The sequence below is a fragment of the Doryrhamphus excisus genome, chromosome 9, assembly GCF_030265055.1.
Source record: "Doryrhamphus excisus isolate RoL2022-K1 chromosome 9, RoL_Dexc_1.0, whole genome shotgun sequence".
Classification (NCBI taxonomy): Eukaryota; Metazoa; Chordata; class Actinopteri; order Syngnathiformes; family Syngnathidae; genus Doryrhamphus; species Doryrhamphus excisus.
In genome coordinates, this window is record NC_080474.1 from 21254665 (window position 1) to 21271032 (window position 16368).

Below are 16368 nucleotides of genomic sequence, written 5' to 3' on the forward strand. Positions count from 1 at the left end.
CCACTACCAAAAAAATGCTAGTCAAAGATCCTCTAAATGGACAGGAACATTCGATTGTTTATCATGTCTGCTCTGCTGGTTTTAAAGACCTACGACAAAAGCACCAGTCGGCTCTACTCCACAAATGCAAGTCAAAGAACCTTTATAGGTTCAAGAGTTTCTTGAGTACCTACTGCAAACATTCTAGTCAAAGATCCTTTATGTAACAGGAGCACTCTGCTGCCAAAATGCTGGTCAAAGAGCCTATATGTGGCAGAAACACCCTGCTGTTTTTAAAGACCTACATCAAAAAACTAGTCAAAGCTCCTCCGTTCGACAGGAGAACTAGTCTGGTTTTAGGACATGGTGCAGAAATAATAGTCAAAGATCCTATAATTAGTCAAGAGTGCTCTGCTGTGTGGTTAGTTTTGAACTGAAGTTGTCAGGTGGGATGCATTGTTTACAACGTCGGTTCACTTCTTTTTACACTTATATGACAGTTAACGTTAGCATATTAAAACATTTGAATTGTGACGTTTGTCCGACATATTCTCCAAAAACGGAGCGAAGAAGACAAAACAAGTACAAGTGTTGTTTTTGTGGAGGTGGACAGCAGCGTGCGTCTTCTGTGGGACAGCAGCCTCACTGGCACACAGACCTGACCTAGAATTGCTACTTAGAATTCGGACTAAACCATTTCAGCTCAACGGGAGGGGGGTGCGCCGCCAGACCGACCGACGACAGGAAACGTTTGACTGGGATGCAATGGAGTAGGACCACTGGAAAACTCGGGTGAAAGGGGGGGGAGACCTTTTCTTTTTTGGGGGATTTTTGCAACGGTGCCGTGAAAATGTGATTTCGCCGTGGCGTATATCGGAATTAAAAGTCCCAGGTGAGTCTTTTTTCTGGCCTAGACGAATCCACGTCGTAGGGGGTGGAAAGAAAAAGAACCAGCACCACAACCAGCAGCAACACAGCCACATCTCGCCTCCTGGCAACGGGCACACGCGGGGTCCTCCTCCCGGGGACATCACACTCCGGTATCCGTCCCCCCTCCCTCCCCACCCGAAGAAGGCTGGCTGGCCCCGCGCTACGTCCAGCCTGGTGCTCCGTTTCCACGTTAGAAGCCCGGTTTTTCTTCGTCTTCCCCCCCGGCGGCAGAGCGACAAAAGCGGATTATTATTCACGATGGTCTCGGCATGGCGCACGAGCCGCGGAGAATTGCTGTTTTTGTAGCCACCGATACCGGAGGACCGCCCGTGCTTGAAAATGGAGAAACGGGGAGATACAATGGAGCTCCGAGGACGTGGGTATTGTATTATTTTGTTCATTTTCTTCATTTTGTGGTGCTTTCTACACTGCGCGGTGAGATTATAGGCCTTGTGTTGGGCCAAGCGAGCGATTTAATTGTTACATTGTTAACGGAGCTAGCTAACTTGAACAGCCGAACAAGAGGGCCCGGAGTGGGGCTTTTCTCTTTTCAATCCACCGCCGGTGGGGTTGCTTCGTGGTGCGTTTACGGGCCCGAGACGTCGTTGTTCTCCCCTGTCCAGTGCCTCCCTCTTCGGGGAAGACTTTGTTTGCGCTGGCCGAGGCTCCATGAATGCTCAAGTCCTCCCTTCCCCCCCCATCACCACGCACACACACACGTTCACCACAGCAGCGGCAGCTCTGTGGCGAAACAGGAACAACTTCTTTTAGGGGGGAAAAGGGAGAAAAAAAAAGTTCCAGGAGTTTTTCAAGCGCCATTGGATTGACTTTTGTGTCCGCCATGAGTTGTGCAAGTGGGGCGCTGAGATTCAATGGAGGGAGGTGGTGGCGGTGGGGGTGGAAGTCTGGATCCGAGCTGATCGTGAAGTTTATTTTTAGTTTGAGGGGTTTGTGCGTGTATTTTAGGACGACTTCTTCCTGCAGGAACTTTAAAAACATGCTTCAGTGGGAGAATATCCACAGGTAGCAGGCTTTTTAAGGGTGTCTTCCTAACGAAGCATGCCGAGCTGCGGCGGTTAGAAGTTAGAAAGATGATCTTTTAAAGGTTATTTTGTGTTTTGTCACGGTTTTAAGTGTAGTGATTCTACAGCAGCAGTGTCAACCACAGCGAAACATGCTAATGCTAACTTTCACTAGGATTCACACATCTTCTGCACTTGTTGGAGAACTTTTTTGTAACAAATTGTTCCCCTTTTTTGCCTTGCAAAGCACACAAATGTGATGGAATTAAAACTATTAAATGATAGTATGAAGTTAAACATACTATCACACTAAGGCTAGCTTTCACTTAATAAGAATAATATACACAGTATCCTGCTAACACACTTTTTTTGGTGAGCTATTGTTCACTAAGAAGTGTCAACCACAGCTAAGTATGCTAAAGCTAACTTTCACTTAAACATAACATACACAACTATATGACAAGCACTTTCTGCTCTTTAAGAATATGCTGCAAAAATGCTACTCAAAGATCATCTATATGACAAGCACGCGCTGCTGTTTTTAAGAATATGCTGAAATAAGTGTCAATAACAGCAAAACATGCTAATGCTAACTTTCACTAGGATACACACATCTTCTGCACTTGTTGGAGAACTTTTTATTTATGTAAGAAATTGTTCTCCTTTGTTGCCTCCCAAAGCACACAGACATGATGGAATTAAAACTATTAAATGATATATTTTCTTGTTGAAAGCAAGTATGAAGTTAAACATGCTAAGGCTAGCTTTCACTTGATAATATGAATAATATACACAGTATCCTGCTAACACACTTTTATATCTATAATAAACTATCCCACCTGTCATTTTTTGCCTCACCATGTTTTTTTGGTGAGCTACTGTTCACGAAGAAGTGTCAACCACAGCTAATTATGCTAAAGCTAACTTTCACTTAAAAACAACACACAACTTCTCTTCACGCATGCTTATTTTGTAACAAATTGGTAATTTTTTTTGTCCTACAAAGAACACATCTTTTGTTGAAAGCAAGTATGGGGATGTTGCCAGACCCACAGCTAAATACGCTAGTGCTAATTTTCACATAATTATCCAGTTTTCTATATGAAAGGTTCCCATTGGGCCAGTTGGCATTCTGTCAAACCTCTGTTGAAGTATTTGCTTTATAATTGACTTTGTATTGAAAGACGATGATACGTAGTATTCCACACTGCTCACTGGGTGCCAGTAATGTTATTGTAATATTCGGTCAAACATTGTAATGTCAAACAGACTCGATCCCCGGAACAACAGGGTTTTATTGCAGTTGTTTGAATTGTCTCACAAAAGTCACAATAATCCAGAATAAAAAAACCCTAATAAAAACATGGGTTACGGTAATGGCAGCAATCCATGGCCGGATGAAACTCAACTCTGTCACTTCCTGTCGGCCTTTCACACAGCTCCCCTAAGGAACACATAACGCACTCAACCACACAAGTTTTATTTACCCGCGTTATATCTACTAAATTGGGTAATGTGAGTGTCGTGGTGATTATAGGGTTGTTGTTTCATGTCAGGAGGGCTCTACTAATGTTAAACTGTTAAAAAAGCATTGTGTTTCTGGAGCCAATTAACCGCTCATAACAAGAAATTAGTGCTGACTCACCATTGGTGCAAAAATAGCATGATTTGATGTCTGCGGGTGTATTTTTACCGGATCGGACGGGACTTGGTTGCAGCCTGAAGGTTGGGGACCCTAATCTATTGTGTTGGCACACCTTTCAAGGTGTGGATGTGGTTTTTTTTATGCTGCTATTTGTTATTCTGAACATCTGTTGTTGTTGAAAGCAAGTATGGAGCCTAGTGACACCCAGAGCTAAGCATGCTAAAGTTAAGTTTATTTCTATAACAAACGGTTAGCATCATAATTTGATTACATTACAAAGTACACAAAAGCAATGCATGGCCCTATGAAATAATCACGCCATTTTGCCGATATTTGAGGCTGCCGTTTTGACATGTGTCGTTCAGGAGTGACCGGGTTAGTGGTTGTGGTGATATTCCTCCACGATTGAGCGGTCCGCCAGGGAAATACTTCCCCACACGTAGGTTTCTTCTCCTCGCGATGACGTAATTTCATTGCCATATGGCGGTTTAACCGCCACCAGAGGTTAAGACGCCATCTAAAAATATGGCAGTGCAGAGTACTACATTCCAAAAACATGCTAGGTTAATTGGCCACTCCAAATTGTCCATAGGTGTGAATGTGAGTGTGAATGGTTGTTTGTCTATATGTGCCCTGGGATTGGCTGGCCACCAGTCCAGGGTGGACCCCGCCTCTCGCCCCAAGACAGCTGGGATAGGCTCCAGCATCTCCCGCGACCCTCGTGAGGATAAGCGGTAGAAAATGAATGAATGAAAGTCTCCAAAGTGTTGATGGAATTCTTTTCAGCTACAGCTAAGCATGCTAATGCTAGCTTTCAGATAATAATATACATGGTTTCCCTATGCTATTAGCGAGTATAAACAATGGAGTATATGGCAAGCTACAAACGTAGCAAGATAATAATAATAATAATAATACATTTTATTTAAAAGCGCCTTTCAGGACACCCAAGGTCGCTGTACAGAAGATAAGAACACCAATATAAAATACAAGATAGATGAACATCCATAGCTGCTTAAAGGGTGCGTATGGCACCAAAAACAATAAGAAAGTAATAAATAAAGAAAAAATAAAATAATAAATAAAGAACTGTTAAACACTTAAAACACAGCAGATACAGAGCTACCGTAACTAGCTTGCACTCGGGCGGCGCCATCTTGAAACATGTAACCTTGGCATCAAATCCATATAAATTTGAACGATATGCTTGTTTTGATATCGTGCTTAAAAGAATATCGATATATTGCCCAGCCCTACGGTTAGCAAAGAGAAATTCTTGCTGTTGTCATTTTGCTGCGTTCAAAAGCAGACAAAATGAAAAGTAGTTTATTTCACATATATTTTGTTGTAGAAAGCAAGTATACATTCTGGTGTCAACCCACAGTTAACATGCTAATGCTAAAATTAACGTATCGTAATGTATACAGGTTTTCATCGTGTTAGCACACTATTATTTGTACAAATGATTCCTTTTGTGGTTTCATTGCCTTACAAAGCAAACAAAGGTCAAGGAATTCACATTTTCAAGGTGTGGATGTGACCTTTTGAGTTATTATTGTTGTTGTTGTTAAGAACATCTTTTGGTGTTAGAAGACACATTTGGACTCTTGTCACCCACAGCTAAACATGCAAATGCTAACTTTAACCTCATAATAATAAACACAGTTTCTTACAACGTCGGCGTGGTTTTTAAGGTGCGGAAGTGACCTTTTAAGCTATTGTTTCTATGAAGAATATCTTTATTATTTAAGGAAAGCATGCACCCTTCTGTCACACATCCAGCTGAACATGCTAATGCTAATGGTTGAATTTCATTTGAACATGCATCAGATTCCAATTGAGTGCATCCCATAATCAGTTCCCAGTTCCACATGTCCAAAAGGAGTAGGAAGAAGCAAAGCTTATTAAATCCTACCCCTCCATCTGGTACTTTTACAATCACTAACTGTTACATTTGTTCACTTCCTGCTTTCATAAGATAGTTTAAGTTTTTTTTTTTAAATAATATACCTCGTAGCGAAGTACTCAGTGATATGAGCATCCAATGCCATAATGTGTACCATAGTGCATGTCAATATAGTGATATATATAGTACATCATGACTGGTTCAAGACTCTTCATCCTTGGATTTAGCAAACATCAACTGCTTGTATTGTTTCTTGAATTGGCTCATCGTTGTGCATTGTTTGATTCCCTTACTCAATCCATTCCATAGTTTGATTCCACATACTGAAATGCTATGGCTAGCATAACGTAGTCCTAGCATAGAAGTGTTTCAAATGTAGTGTTTCAACATGCTAATCATTCATTCATAATTAGAACAACGTACACATTTTCTTATCTATTCTATTTTTTATTTCGTGGCATTACAAAGCACACAAAGGTAATGGGATTTCAATTTCCAAGGTGTGGACGTGACCTTTTGATTTATTAAGAAGTATGGACCTTTAAAAAGCAACATTGTAATGCTAACTTTCACATAATGATATATAGTAAGAGCACACTTTTTTACAGACAAACTGCTCTCCATTGTCATCTTGATGCTTTGCAAAGCACCAAACAAAGAACACATTTATAGTTGTAGATGTCTATGATTCATTTTGTCTGATAAAGCACAACTTGAACTTTAATTTGATACCCCATTCACTTATAGACAAACAACCATTCACACTCACATTCATACCCATGGACAATTTGGAGTCGCAAATTAACCTAGCATGTTTTTGGAATGTGGGAGGAAACCGGAGTACCCGGAGAAAACCCACGCATGCACGGGGAGAACATGTAAACTCCACACAGAGATTGACGAGGGTGGAATTGAACCCTGGTCTCCTAGCTGTGAGGTCTGTGCGCTAACCACTAGACCGCCGTGCCGCCCCCTCGGGAAGTTTAAGCAAAAAAAATCACATCTAAAGCAAAATGCACTTCTGCCACCTTGCAGCCTATTTTGCGGCTCTTGGATTGTGGAGTTGCATCATCACCTATTTGTTTGGTCCATGAGGCTTAAAGTTGTGCTCAATTTCCCACAGAGTCTCCTCACAGAGCACGCACAGCCAGCGTCGGATGTTTTCATCACTAAAAGTCTTACATTATGGACAGTCACCCGCAGCTAAACCTGCTAATGCTAACTTTTGCTGTTTGTCATAATGTTTCTCGCTTTTATCCCTACAACAAATGCTTTCTCTTGTTATTTTGCTGCCTTATAAAGCACACACATAGCAAAATGCACATTTGCAGGTTGCGGATGTGACCCTTTGAAGCTATTATTATTATTGTTGCTAAGAACACATTTTGTTGTGGAAAACCAGCTTGAGCTAAACATTATTATTATTATTACAACAATAGCGGTAGTTATAATAACAATAATAATGCACAAACACACAAACGACTCTCTACTGTCATGTTGTTGCTGCTTATAAGGCCTGCTGGGGTAGTGGAATTACATGTTTTAAATACAAAACAAAGAAAACAAAAAGCGGCAATCTCATTATCTGAAACTTTGGCATTGGGTGTCATTTCTGACATTGGGATTTCATTATCTGAAATCGTTTACCATGAGATAACAACATTCTAACAACATTTGTAGGTCAGAAAGTGGTAAAAGCATAATAGGCGTCCTGTAAAAACCCTTTTTTTTGGAATACCGAAAAAAAAAGCTTCAAAAAGCCAAAGAGAGAAAGGAAAACCCTCTCAGATGAAATGCTTTGACACTCTCTGAACTCCATCCCAGCGAGGTCTTGTGTGATATATCTTACATAATAACAGTTGTTTGATTTTTAAAGCCAATTTTCCTCCTCAAATTCAGTCAGATATTACCAACTTTGTGGGGTTCAATCATCGATTTACCACAGGATGGACCGTATGCCACCCACAGTTTGGTTTCCCTCAGGTCATTTCCACTAGTTAGCACGTTTTTATTACATTTCAAAGCATGAACATGGAAATAATTGCAATTAAATGACCTGAAATGCGTCCTAATCAGGCAAACGCGGACTCCGCAGTGTGACGTCCAGGATCGGTTTCCAGGCATACAAGGCACAATTTCTTATTTTTAGGACTAAGGGGGGGCCCCTCAATTGCTAAGCAACACCGCTGACTGCTTGCATCATTGATGTGATGCACACAGGTTCTGCCGTCTATGCTTCATTATGTCAGAGTATTTTGGTTACATACTGGATACTAGGGGTGTGTATTGGGAAGAATCTGGCGATACGATATGTATCACGATACTAGGCTCACGATACGATATCACAATATATCACAATACTGTTAACAAGGCGATATTTTTTTTGTTTTTCTTGTAGTTAAAGATTATTTCCTGGAAAAAGTGAATGACAGCAGCAATATGTATTTACTAAACACATTTTTATTCCATTAGAACAGAATGTTATGCTGTATCACTAACTTTCCTCTGTAAAAACTGTGAAAAAAAAAGTGTAGCATTTGGATAAATAAACATCCAGCTTTAAATTTACCAAACAAAAAACCATAAAAAACAAATAAATTAAATGATACTCAAATATTCCCATTCTATTAGCTGTGAAAAAACGCAGAGTATACAGTCCCTGACTTATCCACCATCAGAAGAGTATTTTTGTGGAACAAAGTAACTAAGATCAGTAAAAAGTCCTTTTAGGATGCTTGAAATAAGCATTATTGAACTAAATAGTCATATCAATTAGAAAAAGAAAACAGCTGCAATATCCCAGTAGTACTTTTGTAGTATACAAAATGCACAGTATACAAAAGTACCTTGGCATGGCTTGCTAGCGGCAGGTCCTCATGGTGTCTCGCTAAGCGGACTGGCAGATTTGTGACACATTTTCCAAACGGCATGGCTTTTGTCAATTTGTGCACACCCTACTTTGTGTAGAAATCCAAAATGTGTCCACACTTCATCCTCGTACGCCGCAGGGGCCGCTGTTATGTGCTGGCATTCGGCCATGTTGAACTGTGTTTATGTGTGAGGACGTTTCACTCGTCCATCTCCTTCAACGTCCTTGCCTGATTGACTACGGAAGTGCTGCCACCGAACCATCTAACCACCTAACCAGGTTTACGTTCAAATCACAAAGCAACCTTTGCCGTGTCTGCACTAGAATAAATACCATATACAGTCTAGGACAGGGGTCGGGAACCTTTTTGGCTAAGAGAGCCATGAAGACCAGATATTTTAAAATGTGTATCTGTGAGAGCCATATACATTTTTTTAAACATTGAATGCAATAAAATGTGTGCATTTTTATGTAAGACCAACAGTTTTAGATATAATGGGCTCTAATTACGTAGACCAGGCACACTACCCCACGCCAAGGGGGTGTGGCCAGCACACTTTCGTGAGCAGCGCAGTGTCTAATAATAAATCAAATACTTGTTGCCATTAATACAACTTCTGCTGCTGCATGGTTTTGCACCGTACTCCGTATATTTCATTCTTTTGGCCATCTTTGCCAGAAGGCTTGGTTCTGCAGCTTTAGCTAGGTGACTATTTGACTAAAGGAGGAAAGTTTACATTTACATCTTCATGACCGAGGTACACTACCGCATTACCCAGTAATAATCAAGTTTTGGTGTTTGACCTGGAAAATATCATCAGGAAAGATGGATATGGTCGGCCGTATTGCAGTAGAAAATAGATGGACGGATTAAAATGCATAAGAAAGTTGTTGATTTTTAATATTTTTAACAGTGATTTCTGTGATGTTTACTTTAAAATGTTATCATTTTTATTGTGGTAAATGCTTGAGAGCCAGATACAATCATCAAAAGAGCCCTACCTGGCTCCCGAGCCATAGGTTCCCTACCTCTGGTCTAGGAGAAATGCATCAAAATATCCATATCGATACAGTATCGTGGAAGAAAGTATCGCGAAATATCGGCGAAACGACATTTTCTTACAATCCTACTGGATGCAACCCTTATGTGCGCATCCCCGAGAAGATGACTTGGCCTTCCAAAAGGAGCAGTGACCTCAACTTTGCACTGCTTGTATGTTTGCTCCGTGTCGTCATGTCAACATGACCGACTGAGTGCTTTTCCTTGCCGTTTTGTGCTTGTTTGCTTGTCACCCCGTGAGCAAAGTTCTCTCTCTCCCTGTGTGTGTTGCAGGTGTGAATGACTTGTGGCTGTAGGGTGTCGTGAGCGGGCCAGCTTCCTGCACACACTCACACACACACACACACACACACACGCACGCCCCCCGAGGAGGAGGGGGACAACTGCAAGGGCTCCGGTGGAGAGCACACATCAGTGCCCAGGGGACCTGAGGGAGGCCTGGTCCCTCCATATGAGGCCCTGCTCAAAGGGCAGGGGGGGCTTCTGAGGTAAGGTAGCTTTGTCTTTTTTTTTATTTATTTGCTTTCAGCTGCACCGATTGTCAAAGTTTGAAGAAAATTAGGGCCAGGATGTATTTCCTCATATATACCGCATTGGAAATAGTGGAAATACAAAATAGTCTGTTCCACAGTCAAACTGGAGCCACCATGAGACCTTTTTTATAGTTCATCTTCAAACAGCTAAAATAATACATAAGGCTAAAAATAAGCAATTAGCTAAAAATGTCATCCAATACTTCTCTACAAGAGAGGAGAAATATGATCTCAGGGAGTACATTTGAAACACTTCTATGCTAGGACTACGTTATGCTAGCCATAGCATTTCAGTATGTGGAATCAAACTATGGAATGGATTGAGTAAGGGAATCAAACAATGCACAACGATGAGCCAATTCAAGAAACAATACAAGAGTCTTGAACCAGTCATGATGTACTATATATAAAAAAAAAATATGACAAAAAATAAAAAATACAAATAAAAAATATTTCAAAAAAATTCAAAAATATTTCAAACACATTTCAAAAATATTAAAAAAAAAAATAATAAATATAAAAAAACTTAAAACTATATTAGGAAAGCAGGAAGTGAACAAATGTAAGAGTTAGTGATTGTAAAAGTACCAGATGGAGGGGTAGGATTTAATAAGCTTTGCTTCTTCCTACTCCTTTTGGACATGTGGAACTGGGAACTGATTATGGGATGCACTCAATTGTAATCTGATGCATGTTCAATTGAAGTTAAACCATTACCATTACCAATTTTAACACACCTCACTGGTTTAAAAGTGCAAAACGTTCACTATTATGGGATACAACTCAATTAAAACCACAGTTCTTCATATTTGTGATGGACGCGTGTACAGAAATGGGGATTAGAGCTGTGTTAAACGATTATTTCTGGAATCGATTAATCTAGAAGATAGTTTTTCCGTGCATCGATTAATCCCTGAAAGTCCCTGATTAGTCCCTGAAAACATAAACCACAAACACGTGCACATATGAATAAAAATATATATTTCTAAATGATCTGCCCATAACAACAATAATAGTAGAAATAAAACTAACTATAACTAACTATGCTTTTGCATGCTAGCGAGCGCCGCTTCCTTACGGCAAGTAACCCGACGTTAGCATATGCATCTACATATCGGGCCAGACACCTCTTTGACATTTACCAGTGAAGACGCTCGCATCCGTAGCTTTGTTGCGATGAGTGGGAGCCCTTCAGTGGCGTCGCGTTTTAATCATTCCTCCAGAGGAAAAAGCAGCACTCTGATCCATCTATCTCGTTGTAGGGTCTTTTTCTCAAAGATTTGGGCACACGCGGCGGGACCAAACATCACGCTGCTCGTCCTGAAAACCTTGCAGTTTATTTATCTGCTATCTAATCCCATGCTAACTGAAAACCGCAGGGAGGTGAAGGACCAAAAAAAAAAAAAAAGGATATTGAGGCAAGGCAGCAAGAGGATTTATTTTCTCTTGCGTGTATTTGGTCCTCTCATGTTTCCTTTGCATTTGTTTGTGTGTGTTTGTGGGTTTTCTAATTAAAATGCCACAAAGATTTGTGTTGCGTGAGAGAGAGGCGACGTGCACACTTCCCAGTGGAGTGCGTTGCAGGGTGGGGCTCCCATCTCATTCACACCCCTAAGTGTACAAGTGTCCGTTTGGCTGTCCTGTTCAGTTCTTCTCGCAGGACTGTAATCTATGTGTGGTGGTGGGTTGCAGGGAATGGGGTGGGCATGCTGGATCGCATTATTATTATTATTATCATTAATAACTGGCGGGAGCTTGAGCAAGTGCACCCTGGGCTTTGACTATGTGGTATTTCCATTGTGCAACGTGAGTGACTAATAACTGGCAGGAGGAAGTTATTAATGCCCATGCTTGAGCTAGCGTACTGTGTGCTTTGACTTAATCTAAGGTGTCCAAGCATTTTCCACCGAGAAAAATGAAATGTTTCAAGTAGGGATCGATTGATATGTTTTTTTTCTGGCTGATACCGATTTTTGTCCATCACCCTTAGCTGATGGCCGATTTTACTTGGGCCGATATTTGTGGCCGATACTGCTTTTGCTCCCTCAATTCATATGAAAAAATGACAATGATGACAAATATTACCGGTCTCAAGTTTAAAGAAATATTTATTGAAATGTAAACACTGAACACAGGAGGATTCAGCTTTCTTAAACTCTTTTTTTTAATTTGGGCAAAATATGAAACATTACAGTGCATTTCTTACATCAATCAAAATATAATTTTCCATTATTTACATTTGTATTCAACTATCTGATCACAAGCCCAAAAGGAGTAGGCTGAAGCAAAAGCTTATAAATGCCTACCCCTTTTTGCAAGATATAATCATGTTCATGCCACGGTCTTGTTTTCCCCTCTTATTATTATCATTGTAATATTATTATTGTTGTTATCATTATTGTTTTAATTTGTATCATTATTACCATTATTATTGTTATTATAATCCTCATTAATATCACCATTTTCATCATTATAGTTGTAACAATTTGGATTTAAACAGCATTATCAATTTTAAAAGGAATAAATATTCAACCATGTGCAGTACTTTTCTGTTGTACTGTTGTAACTAATTGCATCTCATTTTGGTTATCCAGTGGCCTCTCTGACAAACGGAACCTAAAATGTGCAGCGATTGGATGTGCACTTCAAACCCGACAGGACATTTCTTTTTAATGCTTTAGTCGGTAGTATTTTTAGCACGCGAGCCTACACACACAAAAAAATGGCCGCCTATTCTGTCACATATAATTATCATATTCAGAGAAAGTAGCCAAAAGAGGCTTTGGGGATGTCACGCCAAGCAACCTTTAGGTTCTCCATGGACCCCTGTTGACTTGTTGTAGAGCCCAGCGTGCTAGTATATATCCCATGAGTAGTACAGTTTTCCACTTTTACGTGCCAGGTTTTCTTGGCGTTTCCGGATTTTGTAAAATACTCCAAATACTCCAATTCTACTCAGGGCAGTTTTTTACCTAAACTGCAACCAGGACGCGGTATTAATCGAAAAAACAGGCGTCAGGAGAAAGGGAGAGGCCGTTGTATTGTAAGCAACTTGAATACTAATAATAATGATTTGGAGTGCATGAGAAAGTTGATAGGTAAAGGTCATTTATTAGCAAGCAACGCCGTTAGGAGCACCGATGACTTCAACAGTACACTAAAGTACACGTAGAGGTAGATAAAGCTGCTGGATGCAGACTACTCGTGATACTTGACACGCAGGTCCTGCCATCTTGTGGAGTTAATAAAACTACAACAGGCAGCCGCCTACAGCCACAGCTCTTAACGCCGACGTGGCGCTAATTAGAGACGCCGGCCGACGCTAGCTTTTGTAGACCGTGAACCCGGCGACTACAGGAGAATTGGTAGTTAATTGAATAGAGGTGTTAATTGTAGTATTTATTGTAAACAAAATATCATCTTTAGCGGCAGTGAAGTGTACTGCTAGGTGGAAAGAAGTATTCCCATGAGTGTGTGTGTGTGTGTGTGGGTTGGCGGGAGGGAGGTCTCGGGGATCCGTGTCTGGACCAGATGGAACACACACACACACCCAACAATCTGTATTGATGTTTCTCCACTGTGATTGACAGCTATGCGACAGGCGGACTTGTCCACATTCCCAGGCGGTGGGGGGAGCGGGGGGGGGTCTTCTCAAGCTAAGCTGTTGTCACACGGAAGGCTTCAACGGCTCCTGTGATCTTTGAGCATTTGGAGTTTATTTGGGTTTCTGTTGTTCTGTTCACCCGGTAGCGCTAACCCTGATTCCCCGCCCCCTTTTGCCGCTCAAAATTTACATAACGACGTGATGTGGACAGGGAGACGGACCCGGGTTTTTAATATTATTTGTGGTTTTTGAAACTCGTCACTGCAGAGTTCATCAGACGACCTTCTGACATAATCTTATTGATCCCTAAGTGGCGCTGTGACGTGGAATGGGATTTCTTGGCTACTGCATCTGATTTTAAAGCGACATATTTCATTGCAATGCATTCTGGGTTCCTCCTGATACGGCACATGTAGAACTGAAAGAGAGGGCCGGGACCGGGAAGTCCAAGACGTGGCGATGGGTGACTGTAAATGTAGAATATAATGACGACAAATTACGTACTTTAACATCACTTTTACCTTAATTAAGACTTTTAATTGACAGCTGTTCCTTCAACGCTAGACGCTGTTTGCACCGTGACGTTGGAGTGTGATTCAGCCGCCGAGCTTGTTGCTAACTCCCGGGCTAAGTTAGCCTCGTCGGCGTTGCCGCTAGTTCATGATATTGTTAGCATGCTATTTCAGTGTGTTTAGTGTACTGCTTATTGCTGAGATGTTGTGTTCATGTTGCTATCTGCTAGCTTCATAAGCACTGCAGTCATCATTACTAAAAACGTAAAGTCAAATTGGCTATTTCAGAAGTCTATATCAAACTGGTAGCCCTTCACATTAATCGGGATCCAGGAAGTAACGTATTTTCCCGACTATAAGTCACACTTTTTTTCGTAGGTTGGCTGTTCCTGACACTTATACTCCAGAGCGACTTATAAATGAAAAAAACTGTTTATGTTATATAAACAATGGACGCCTTTTCTGTTTATGTTTATTTTTTGTGTAGCTGAATAAGCATATCTTACACCTATTAAGACTGTTCTCTATTCTTTTATTCTTACAGCTTAAAACTTTGTTTTGGTCAAGTAGTTTGGAAAATAAATTACCCGCAAAAAATGCCACTTTGCAGAATATGAAGCAACAACTAGAAGTGCTTTTTTTAAAAACAAAAACTGTACAGCAAAGCACTCTGGGAATCAGGAAGTCCTCCTGGCGATGCGACATTATAAAGATCGTCTCTGTTAAAAAAAAAAAAACTTCAATAATAGTCTGTTCAGCACATTCACACTAGAACTGTGGCATTGGGCTTACAAACTATTGCCACTGCCTTCATTCATATTCGTGTCTGCTTGCTCACCGCGAGCACTCGTGTAGCCCCGCTAACGGGCACAAAGAGGCTTAATAGCTGAGAAGACGCTCCATCTGTTCCGTGTTCATTTCATATAGAGCCAATGCGCACAGAGTGAACCCTCTTGTCACCCAGCCCTTGATATACGTATCCGTTATCGTGACGGGCCCAGCTTCAAATGTTTCATTCTGTTGCTTCTAAACGACGACGACCAAAAAGGCGGCGCACCTTGAAGTCTAAAACTAGCATGTTTGATTTTTTATTCAGGGTGTTAATTGGTCTGTAGAGTTCTGTGATTCATTGTTTTTGGTCGTATTGTGCACAAAAGTACACGTTTAAAATAAGTAAAGCTAACTTTACTGCAAGTAAAACAATAAAGTACTTTTATCTTTTTAATCATCAGCTGGTATGATTGCACGAACACTTATTTTTTTATAGGGAGAAGTTAAGTGTAGCTAATGGTACATGTCCAACCTGTCTAATTGACATTTTTATGTTGATTGACAGATGCCGTGTCGGCAGTCTTTGTCTGCCTGTCTGCATTTGAAGCCATCCAAACATGTCTACTCTCTGCTCTAACAGTGCGGTACTTTGCGTCCTACCACATTTAACATGTGGCTAATGGCGGAGCAGAGATGCCGCCAAGTAGACAGAGGTCCCACTCGGGAGGGAAAAGAGCACAAGTCCACAAACTTCTGTTGCGACTGTAAAGCAAGCGGAGCAGTTTTCAGTGCCGCTCAGACGTTATTGGGACAAATAAGTACTGACTCGCGGGTGCTGTGGTACGGGCAGTTGTGTGTGTATGTGTGTGTGTGTGTGTGTGTACGCACGCATATATTCATCCGTGCTTGTATATTTGATTGGGCAGGTCTTAGGCAGTGTGTTTAAAATTCCTCGGGAATGACACACTCGTGCAAACTGGGGTAATTCCGGGACACAGTCTGGCTCAGATTCCCTCAAGAGTGTTGCATTTGGTTTTTTTTTTATGGGAGGGGGGGTTGCACATGTGCTGCATTACGGAGTTGGGTTCGCGATTTTTGTGGCAGTTGCTCGGCAAACACCCCGCAACAGAGGAGACATTGTGGGTGATGGGCAGGAAGCCTTCTTGTGCCGCTTACATGTTGGACAGCATCACACTGTTAAATATGCCCTATTCTGCAAAAATGTATTTTAATATGATGTTATAACAGTAATACACGTGTGAGGAAAAATCTATAATCAAACACTCACTTGTTTGCTCCACTTTTGAGAGAAGACATGTTGCTGGCTTTATGACGTCATAAACAAAAACCTTTTTTTATGGAAATGAATACCACATCCGACCCACTCCGAGCTAGGTGAGCCAGATGAGTCGGACAGCTTTGTTTTAAAAAAGAAAAAAAAATCAGGTTTCGCTACAAATCTTAAAAAAAAAAATGTGCGTGACAAGTGTGTTTTGAACTTTAACAGAAAATATACATACTCCATACATAGCATGTT

General features: G+C 41.0%; 2 protein-coding genes across 5 annotated transcripts in view; both read left to right on the forward strand.

Moving 5' to 3' along the window:
• The first annotated feature begins 531 nt into the window (after positions 1–531).
• LOC131136108 (gap junction alpha-8 protein-like) overlaps positions 532–16368 on the forward strand; it is a 76043-nt gene continuing 60206 nt past the window's right edge. The window contains exon 1 of the mRNA XM_058082631.1: positions 532–871. The gene's annotated coding sequence lies outside the window, so the exon portion shown is untranslated. The remainder of the gene's footprint in view (positions 872–16368) is intronic.
• Positions 878–16368, forward strand: part of bcl9 (BCL9 transcription coactivator) — a 38521-nt gene continuing 23030 nt past the window's right edge. Inside the window, exons 1-2 of one of the 4 annotated variants that reach the window (XM_058082625.1) lie at positions 878–1289; positions 9685–9899. The gene's annotated coding sequence lies outside the window, so the exon portion shown is untranslated. The remainder of the gene's footprint in view (positions 1290–9684; positions 9900–16368) is intronic. The other 3 variants (XM_058082626.1, XM_058082629.1, XM_058082628.1) reach the window with 3 other exon arrangements.